Source organism: Oncorhynchus nerka, unplaced genomic scaffold, assembly GCF_034236695.1.
Source record: "Oncorhynchus nerka isolate Pitt River unplaced genomic scaffold, Oner_Uvic_2.0 unplaced_scaffold_1705, whole genome shotgun sequence".
Taxonomy (NCBI): domain Eukaryota; kingdom Metazoa; phylum Chordata; class Actinopteri; order Salmoniformes; family Salmonidae; genus Oncorhynchus; species Oncorhynchus nerka.
This window is the reverse complement of record NW_027039646.1, coordinates 58365-66079: the sequence shown is the minus strand read 5'-3', so window position 1 is coordinate 66079 and position 7715 is coordinate 58365. Positions and strand designations below refer to the sequence as shown.

General features: G+C 41.3%; 1 long non-coding RNA gene across 1 annotated transcript; it reads left to right on the top strand.

Annotated features, from left to right (window-relative positions):
- Nucleotides 1–579: 579 nt before the first annotated feature.
- LOC135568154 (uncharacterized) lies at nucleotides 580–6988 on the top strand. Its single transcript, XR_010462516.1, has 2 exons — nucleotides 580–884; nucleotides 5422–6988. It is a non-coding gene; the product is annotated as an uncharacterized LOC135568154 (long non-coding RNA).
- The last annotated feature ends 727 nt before the right edge of the window (nucleotides 6989–7715 follow it).

The following is a 7715-nucleotide window of genomic DNA, read 5'->3' as shown; positions in this document are numbered from 1 at the left end:
CTACATTTGTAAATTATGCCTGAGTGTTGGAAGGTGCCCCTGAAAACCGTAAATAAAAATACATTAAATAAAAATAAAAAACTGGAAAATCATGCCGTCTGGTTTGCTTAAAGATGCGCTATGCAAACAAATCCTCAATTTCCTGGTTGCAAAATGTTCCGTTTGTGGCAAAACAAGCAATCATTGTGTATAGAATCATTGTACCATCTAAACCGCTGTGAAATATATTTTCCATAACCAACTGGGGTATCTGGAGTGATCAGAGAGTAGACTAAAGAAGTGAAGTAGACAAATTGCCAGTGAAGAAGTTCTATGAAATGAGTCTGTGTAGTTACTAGGCTTGGGCGTAATTCCGTAGATACCAGAATACTTGGGAAAAAGCCATAGGATGGTTTTTCAATACCGTTGAAACTATTTTCTTCGAAGTCAAATATTTGTAGCTACTTTTTAAGTAAATGCCTGCAGTTAACTTGTGCAATACGTTAGGAGATAAAGAACAGCGTTCTTATTTGCCTCTGTCACATTATTATGTAGTTTACGGTAGTCCCCCAGTCACGTGGTGTTTGATGACAACGAGAAGAGACCTGAGTGTTCCCCCAAGATGGCGGTCAATCAGCGTAGATACGTGTTTTTTAAACTGAAGGAATTATTGGATTTCCTCTCCCAAACCCCGACCAGTCATAAAACAACATTGATTAAAACGTTGCTCCGAACGACACAATTTCATGTGTACAACATCTAAAGACCCGCATCACTATCATGGGAGCTTTGCCGTTTCTAAAAGGACGTATTTCGGGGGTTTTGGAGACCTATTTTTCCCCCACCCCCATACTGCTAAACAAGGATGAGGGCGCGATTTGCTGGTTGTGGTAAGGTTCTCAAAAGTATGTGAAATCACAAAAATACTGTCTGGACCCTTCTATAAAAAAATGGATTTACATAAAAATGAGTGATTTAGTGTAGAGGATATAGGGGATGGTTGCATTTTTTGTCAACATCTCAGATTATTTTGAGCTAGTACATTCAAAATGTGAATAGGAACATCTGTCTGTTACAAAGTAGTATTGGTTTTATCTCTCTAAATCAAACAGACAAGGTTTGATTGTCTCAAACACAAGGAGTGACATGTTCCAAATTCCCCCACCTCCCGGGTCAGTTGTAACAGGCATTGGGGTGAAATGTTCCAAATTCCCCCACCTCCCGGGTCAGTTGTAACAGGCATTGGAGTGACATGTAACAGTTTGACATAATGCTAAAATCATAGCATGCAACAAGATATTGAAAGCCTTTATTGAGAACATGAGAACAACATGTTTAACATTTTGTGTAGCAGAAATAATAGTCAAAATTCAAATCAGAATGTTTCTTATTTTGACACTATTAACTGGCCCTTCTCAACTAAACAACATCTGACAATTTAACATCTGAATGTGTGTGGTGTGAGTGAATTTGAGAGAAAGCAGGGGTGTGTGTGTAAGTGAATGTTGGACATGTTAACTCAGAGTCACAGTTTAGACAGTGGTATGGTAGTCCCGGGGTACAGGCTTGGTGAGCCCATCAGTTTAGACAGTGGTATGGTAGTGCCGGGGTACAGGCTTGGTGGGCCCATCAGTTTAGACAGTGGTATGGTAGTCCCGGGGTACAGGCTTGGTGGGCCCATCAGTTTAGACAGTGGTATGGTAGTCCTGGGGTACAGGCTTGGTGGGCCCATCAGTTTAGACAGTGGTATGGTAGTCCCGGGGTACAGGCTTGGTGGGCCCATCAGTTTAGACAGTGGTATGGTAGTCCCGGGGTACAGGCTTGGTGAGCCCATCAGTTTAGACAGTGGTACGGTAGTCCCGGGGTACAGGCTTGGTGGGCCCATCAGTTTAGACAGTGGTACGGTAGTCCCGGGATACAGGCTTGGTGGGCCCATCAGTTTAGACAGTGGTACGGTAGTCCCAGGGTACAGGCTTGGTGGGCCCATGAGTTTAGACAGTGGTACGGTAGTCCCGGGGTACAGGCTTGGTGGGCCCATCATTTGTATTCCCAGCACTGCACCCAGACCTCATTAGGCTTGTTATAACTAACCCTGATGCTTGCAGCCATTAGTTAGCTTCAACTTTAGCTACATGTTTAAACTTTAGCATTGCTAACTTGCATCAAATCTATATTTATTTATATTTAACTAGGCAAGTCCGTTAAGAACAAATTCTTATTTTCAATGATGGCATAGGAAGAGTGGGTTAACTGCATTGTTCAGGGGCAGAACAAGATTTTTACCTTGTCAGCTCGGGGATTAGATCTTGCAACCTTTTGGTTACTAGTCCAATGCTCTAACCACTAGGCTACTTGCCGCCCCATATCTACACAAACTGGTTATGAACCTGAAATAAGTTTGGTGAATCTAACTACAAAGCAGGTGATGCCGTCGCAAAAACACATTTGGTCACCAAATATGTCTTTCTTACTTCAAACTCAGATTTAGTTTTTCAATACGGGTCTTGCTTCATCACATGAGGGTTGAGGACCAAACTGAGCATGTGCACAGTGAGTCACATGATTTGAGCTTGTTCCTGCTTGACGATATTAAGTGTCACAGTTATCCTGTGTTAGAACCATCCCCGGTCTCCCCTAAAATAGGAAACTTCTCCTTTTAACTAAACTCAGCAAAAAAAAGAAAGTCCGCTCACTGTCAACTGCGTTTATTTTCAGCAAACTTAACGTGTAAATAATTGTATGAACATAAGATTCAACAGCTGAGACAAGTTCCACAGACGTGACGAACAGAAATGTAATAATGTGCCCCTGAACAAAGGGGGTCAAAATCAAAAGTAACAGTCAGTCTCTGGTGCATTAAGTACTGCAGTGCATATCCTCCTCATGGACTGCACCAGATTTGCCAGTTCTTGCTGTGAGATGTTACCCCACTCTTCCGCCAAGGCACCTGCAAGTTCCCGGACATTTCTGGGGGGAATGGCCCTAGCCTTCACCCTCCGATGAGGGAGGAGGATGTCTTCCCTGTAACGCACAGCGTTGAGATTGGCTGCAATGACAACGAGCTCAGTCCGATGATGCCGTGACACACCGCCCCAGACCATGATGGACCCACCACCTCAAAATCGATCCCACTCCAGAGTACAGGCCTTGGTGTAACGCTCATTCCTTCGACCATAAACGCGAATCCGACCATCACCCCTGGTGAGACAAAACCGCGACTCGTCAATGAAGAGCACTTTTTGCCGGTCCTGTCTGGTCCAGCGACAGTGGATTTGTGCCCATAGGCAACGTTCTTGCCGGTGATGTCTGGTGAGGACCTGCCTTACAACAGGCCTACAAGCCCTCAGTCCAGCCTCTCTCAGCCTATTGCGGACAGTCTGAGCACTGATGGAGGGATTGTGCTTTCCTGGTGTAACTCGGGCAGTTGTTGGTGCCATCCTGTACCTGTCCCGCAGGTGTGATGTTCGGACGTACCGATCCTGTGCAGGTGTTGTTACACGTGGTCTGCCACTGCAAGGACGATCAACTGTCGGTCCTGTCTTCCTGTAGCGCCGTCTTAGGCATCTCACAGTACGGACATTGCAATTTATTGCCTTGGCCACATCTGCAGTCCTCATGCCTCCTTGCAGCATGCCTAAGGCACGTTCATGCAGTTGAGCAGGGACCTTGGGCATCTTTCCTTTGGTGTTTTTCAGTCAGTGGAAAGGCCTCTTTAGTGTCCTAAGTTTTCATAACTGTAACCTTAATTGCCTACCATCTGTAAGCTGTGTCTTAACGACCGTTCCACAGGTGAATGTCATTAATTGTTTATGGTTAATTGAACAAGCATGGGGAACAGTGTTTAAACCCTTTACAATGAAGATCTGTGAAGTTATTTGGATTTTACGAATTATCTTTGAAAGACAGAGTCCTTTTTTTTTGTTGCTGAGTTTAGTTTACTATTGATATTTCCTGGCAACTTATGTACATATGTACTTTTTACTCCCATACATTTTCACTGACTCCCAAAAGTTCTTGTTACATATCGAATGCTCAGGCAGGAGAGAGCAATATGGTCCAATTCACGCGTTGTCATCCCTGCTGCCTCTGATCTGTCAGACTCACTAAGCGCAAATATTGCGTTTGTAAATGATGCCTGAGTGTTGGAGTGTGCACCTGGCCGTCCATAAATACATCAAAACAGTCTGGTTTGCTTAAAGATGCATTATGCAGAAATCCCTCTTCCAGTTCCTGGTTGCATGAATTTGAATAATACGGATAATTTCAGTTTGTGACAAAAGAATCATTGGAGAATCATTGTACCATCTAAACCGCTGTGAGAACGTTTCCATGACCACATATTGTACAGTGCATTCGGAAAGTGTTCAGACCCCTTTACTTTTTCCACATTTTATTACGTTTCAGCCTTATTCTAAAATGGATTCAATTGTTTTTTCCCCCTCATCAATCTACACACAATATCCCATAATGACAAAGTAAAAACTGAAATACCACATTTACATAAATATTCTGACCTTTTACGCAGTACTTGGTTGAAGCAACTTTGGCAGCGATTACAGCCTTGATTCTTCTTGGGTATGACGCTACAAGCTTGGCACACCTGTATTTGGGGAGTTTCTCCCATCGCCACAGAGGAACTCTGGAGCTCTGTCAGATTGAATACTTATGTAAAATGTTAGTTTGTTTTTAATACATTTGCAAAAATGTCTAAACCTGTTTTCGCTTTTTAATATTGGGTATTGTGTGTAGATTGATGAGGAAAACATTTTTATGTCATCCATTTTAGAATAAGGCTGTAACGTAACAATGTGGAAAAAGTCAAGGGGTCTGAATACTTTCCGAATGCGCTGTAGTTATTTATCCTCTATTCAGGTGTACAAAAGTAAAAGACAACAACTAAACTTAGGAAGGGGAAGCATAGAAATATCACACACAGAACAGATCTACCGCTTCTTAGACTTGCTTTCAATGAGACTGACAGATCGATAACTCACATTTCTATGTGCATTTGGTCGGGTTGCCTAAAAAGTTACATATTGTAGCTTTAATAAAAGGAATTTGATGTACTTTTACTCAAATATAACAATTTAGTACTTTTTTCCCACCACTAACCATTGGTTGTGAGTGAAATAATACAGTGAAGACAAAGTTATTCAGGAAAATAGTACATAGTGCTGCCTAAAACATACTGCAACCTTGTACTAAATGTTTTATTGAGTCATGTATATTAATTTAGGAAATCTACTAAAGGTTAAGTGCACTTACGTTGTGTAATTGTGTGTGTCTATTCTGAATTCATGTTTTGTTTTCAATGTTTAGCTACCTGATCTGTTGAAATACGATAATTGAACAAGAAAAATTGAATATATATTTAGAGAATAAAGAAAGCGCCAGAACTGTCAAGAAAATAACTTTTTTGTCCATTTCTCTTTATTACTACAGACTGACTCAGATTAAATCTGAGGTTTGTAACATCAACAGTGAGGACAAACCCAGCCTGCCTCTCTCCTTCCACACTGAGTCCAAACCTACAGTCACTGGGTCCTGATTGTGACAGTGGAGCCCAGTTTGCACTGCAGGATCCAGAGATGGCATCAGTGAAGCTGGAAGACTGCAGTCAAACACTGGAGCTGAATGTCAACATTAAAGATGAAGAAGAGGAAGAGAAGATTGGGACATCTGTTAATCATGGTAACAGCAGGTTCTATCTATCTTCATAAATTAGACCTCCATAAGTTATGACCCAGTCTATTGATGGGTTGAAGTCTAACTCTGACATCACACATCCCTGAGAAACTCCAGACTGCACAACAAAGCTTGTTATTCATTCCAACCTCTCCACTGTGTATGAAAAGTTACTGTACAACTGTTTCATGATGAACTGTTTAAATCAGAAAGTAATGTTATTTCATGCCACTGAGTCTTGTATGGTTTGATACCAGTTGATACCACCACTTTTTAAACTAAGTCTTACAGAGTTGGCTACAATGTCATCCTCCAGACAAGGCAGATCTAATATTACAGCAAATAATATGGCTCAGCTCCAATGTACTGAGAGATAAAACACAGAACTTTTATTGTAAAAAAATGTGTATAATATCTATGAAGGACATACATTTTACAACATACAACATTTTCAGACAAGATAGAAAGGCCAAAGAGGGCGGTGTTGCAATCTACTGCAGAGTTCTGTCCTACTATCCAGGTCTGTTCCCAAACAATTTGAACTTCTACTTTTTAAAAAGCCACCTCTCTAAAAACAAGTCTCTCACCGTTGCTGCCTGCTACAGACTTAAAAATCATACAATGTGATTTTCTGGATTTTTGTTTTAGATTCCGTCTCTCACAGTTGAAGTGTACCTATGATAAAAATTACAGACCTCTACATGCTTTGTAAGTAGGAAACACTGGCGATTTTGCAGGTTATCAAATACTTGTTCTCCCCACTGTATATCTCTCTGGTCACCCACAAAACCAATTCTTCCTTTGGCCGCCTCTCCTTACAGTTCTCTGCTGCCAATGACTGGAACGAACTACAAAAATCTCTGACACTTATCTCCCTCACTAGCTTCTCCCTCACTAGCTTTAAGCACCAGCTGTCAGAGCAGCTCACATATTACTGCACCTGTACATAGCCCATGTATAATTTAGCCCAAACTACCTCTTTCCCTACTGTATTTATTTATTTATTTTGCTCCTTTGCACCCCATTATTTCTCTCTACTTTGCACATTCTTCCACTCCAGTGTTTTACTTGCTATATTGTATTTACCTCCCTTATCTCACCTCATTTGCTCACATTGTATATAGACTTGTTTCTACTGTATTATTGACTGTATGCTTGTTTTACTCCATGTGTAACTCTGTATTGTTGTATGTGTCGAACTGCTTTGCTTTATCTTGGCCAGGTCGCAGTTGTAAATGAGAACTTGTTCGCAACTGGCCTACCTGGTTAAATAAAGGTGAAATAAAAAGACTGCCTGATGCTTTCACATCAGCATGGACCAACATCCCTGTGGAACGTTTACAACATGCATATCAAATCAAATCAAATCAAATTTTATTTGTCACATACACATGGTTAGCAGATGTTAATGCGAGTGTAGCGAAATGCTTGTGCTTCTAGTTCCGACAATGCAGTGATAACCAACAAGTAATCTAACTAACAATTCCAAAACTACTGTCTTATACACAGTGTAAGGGGATAAGGAATATGTACATAAGGATATATGAATGAGTGATGGTACAGAGCAGCATACAGTAGATGGTATCGAGTACAGTATATACATATGAGATGAGTATGTAGACAAAGTAAACAAAGTGGCATAGTTAAAGTGGCTAGTGACATAAGAATGCAGTCGATGATCTAGAGTACAGTATATACATATGCATATGAGATGAATAATGTAGGGTAAGTAACATTATATAAGGTAGCATTGTTTAAAGTGGCTAGTGATATATTTACATCATTTCCCATCAATTCCCATTATTAAAGTGGCTGGAGTTGGGTCAATGACAGTGTGTTGGCAGCAGCCACTCAATGTTAGTGGTGGCTGTTTAACAGTCTGATGGCCTTGAGATAGAAGCTGTTTTCAGTCTCTCGGTCCCAGCTTTGATGCACCTGTACTGACCTCGCCTTCTGGATGATAGCGGGGTGAACAGGCAGTGGTTCGGGTGGTTGATGTCCTTGATGATCTTTATGGCCTTCCTGTAACATCGGGTGGTGTAGGTGTCCTG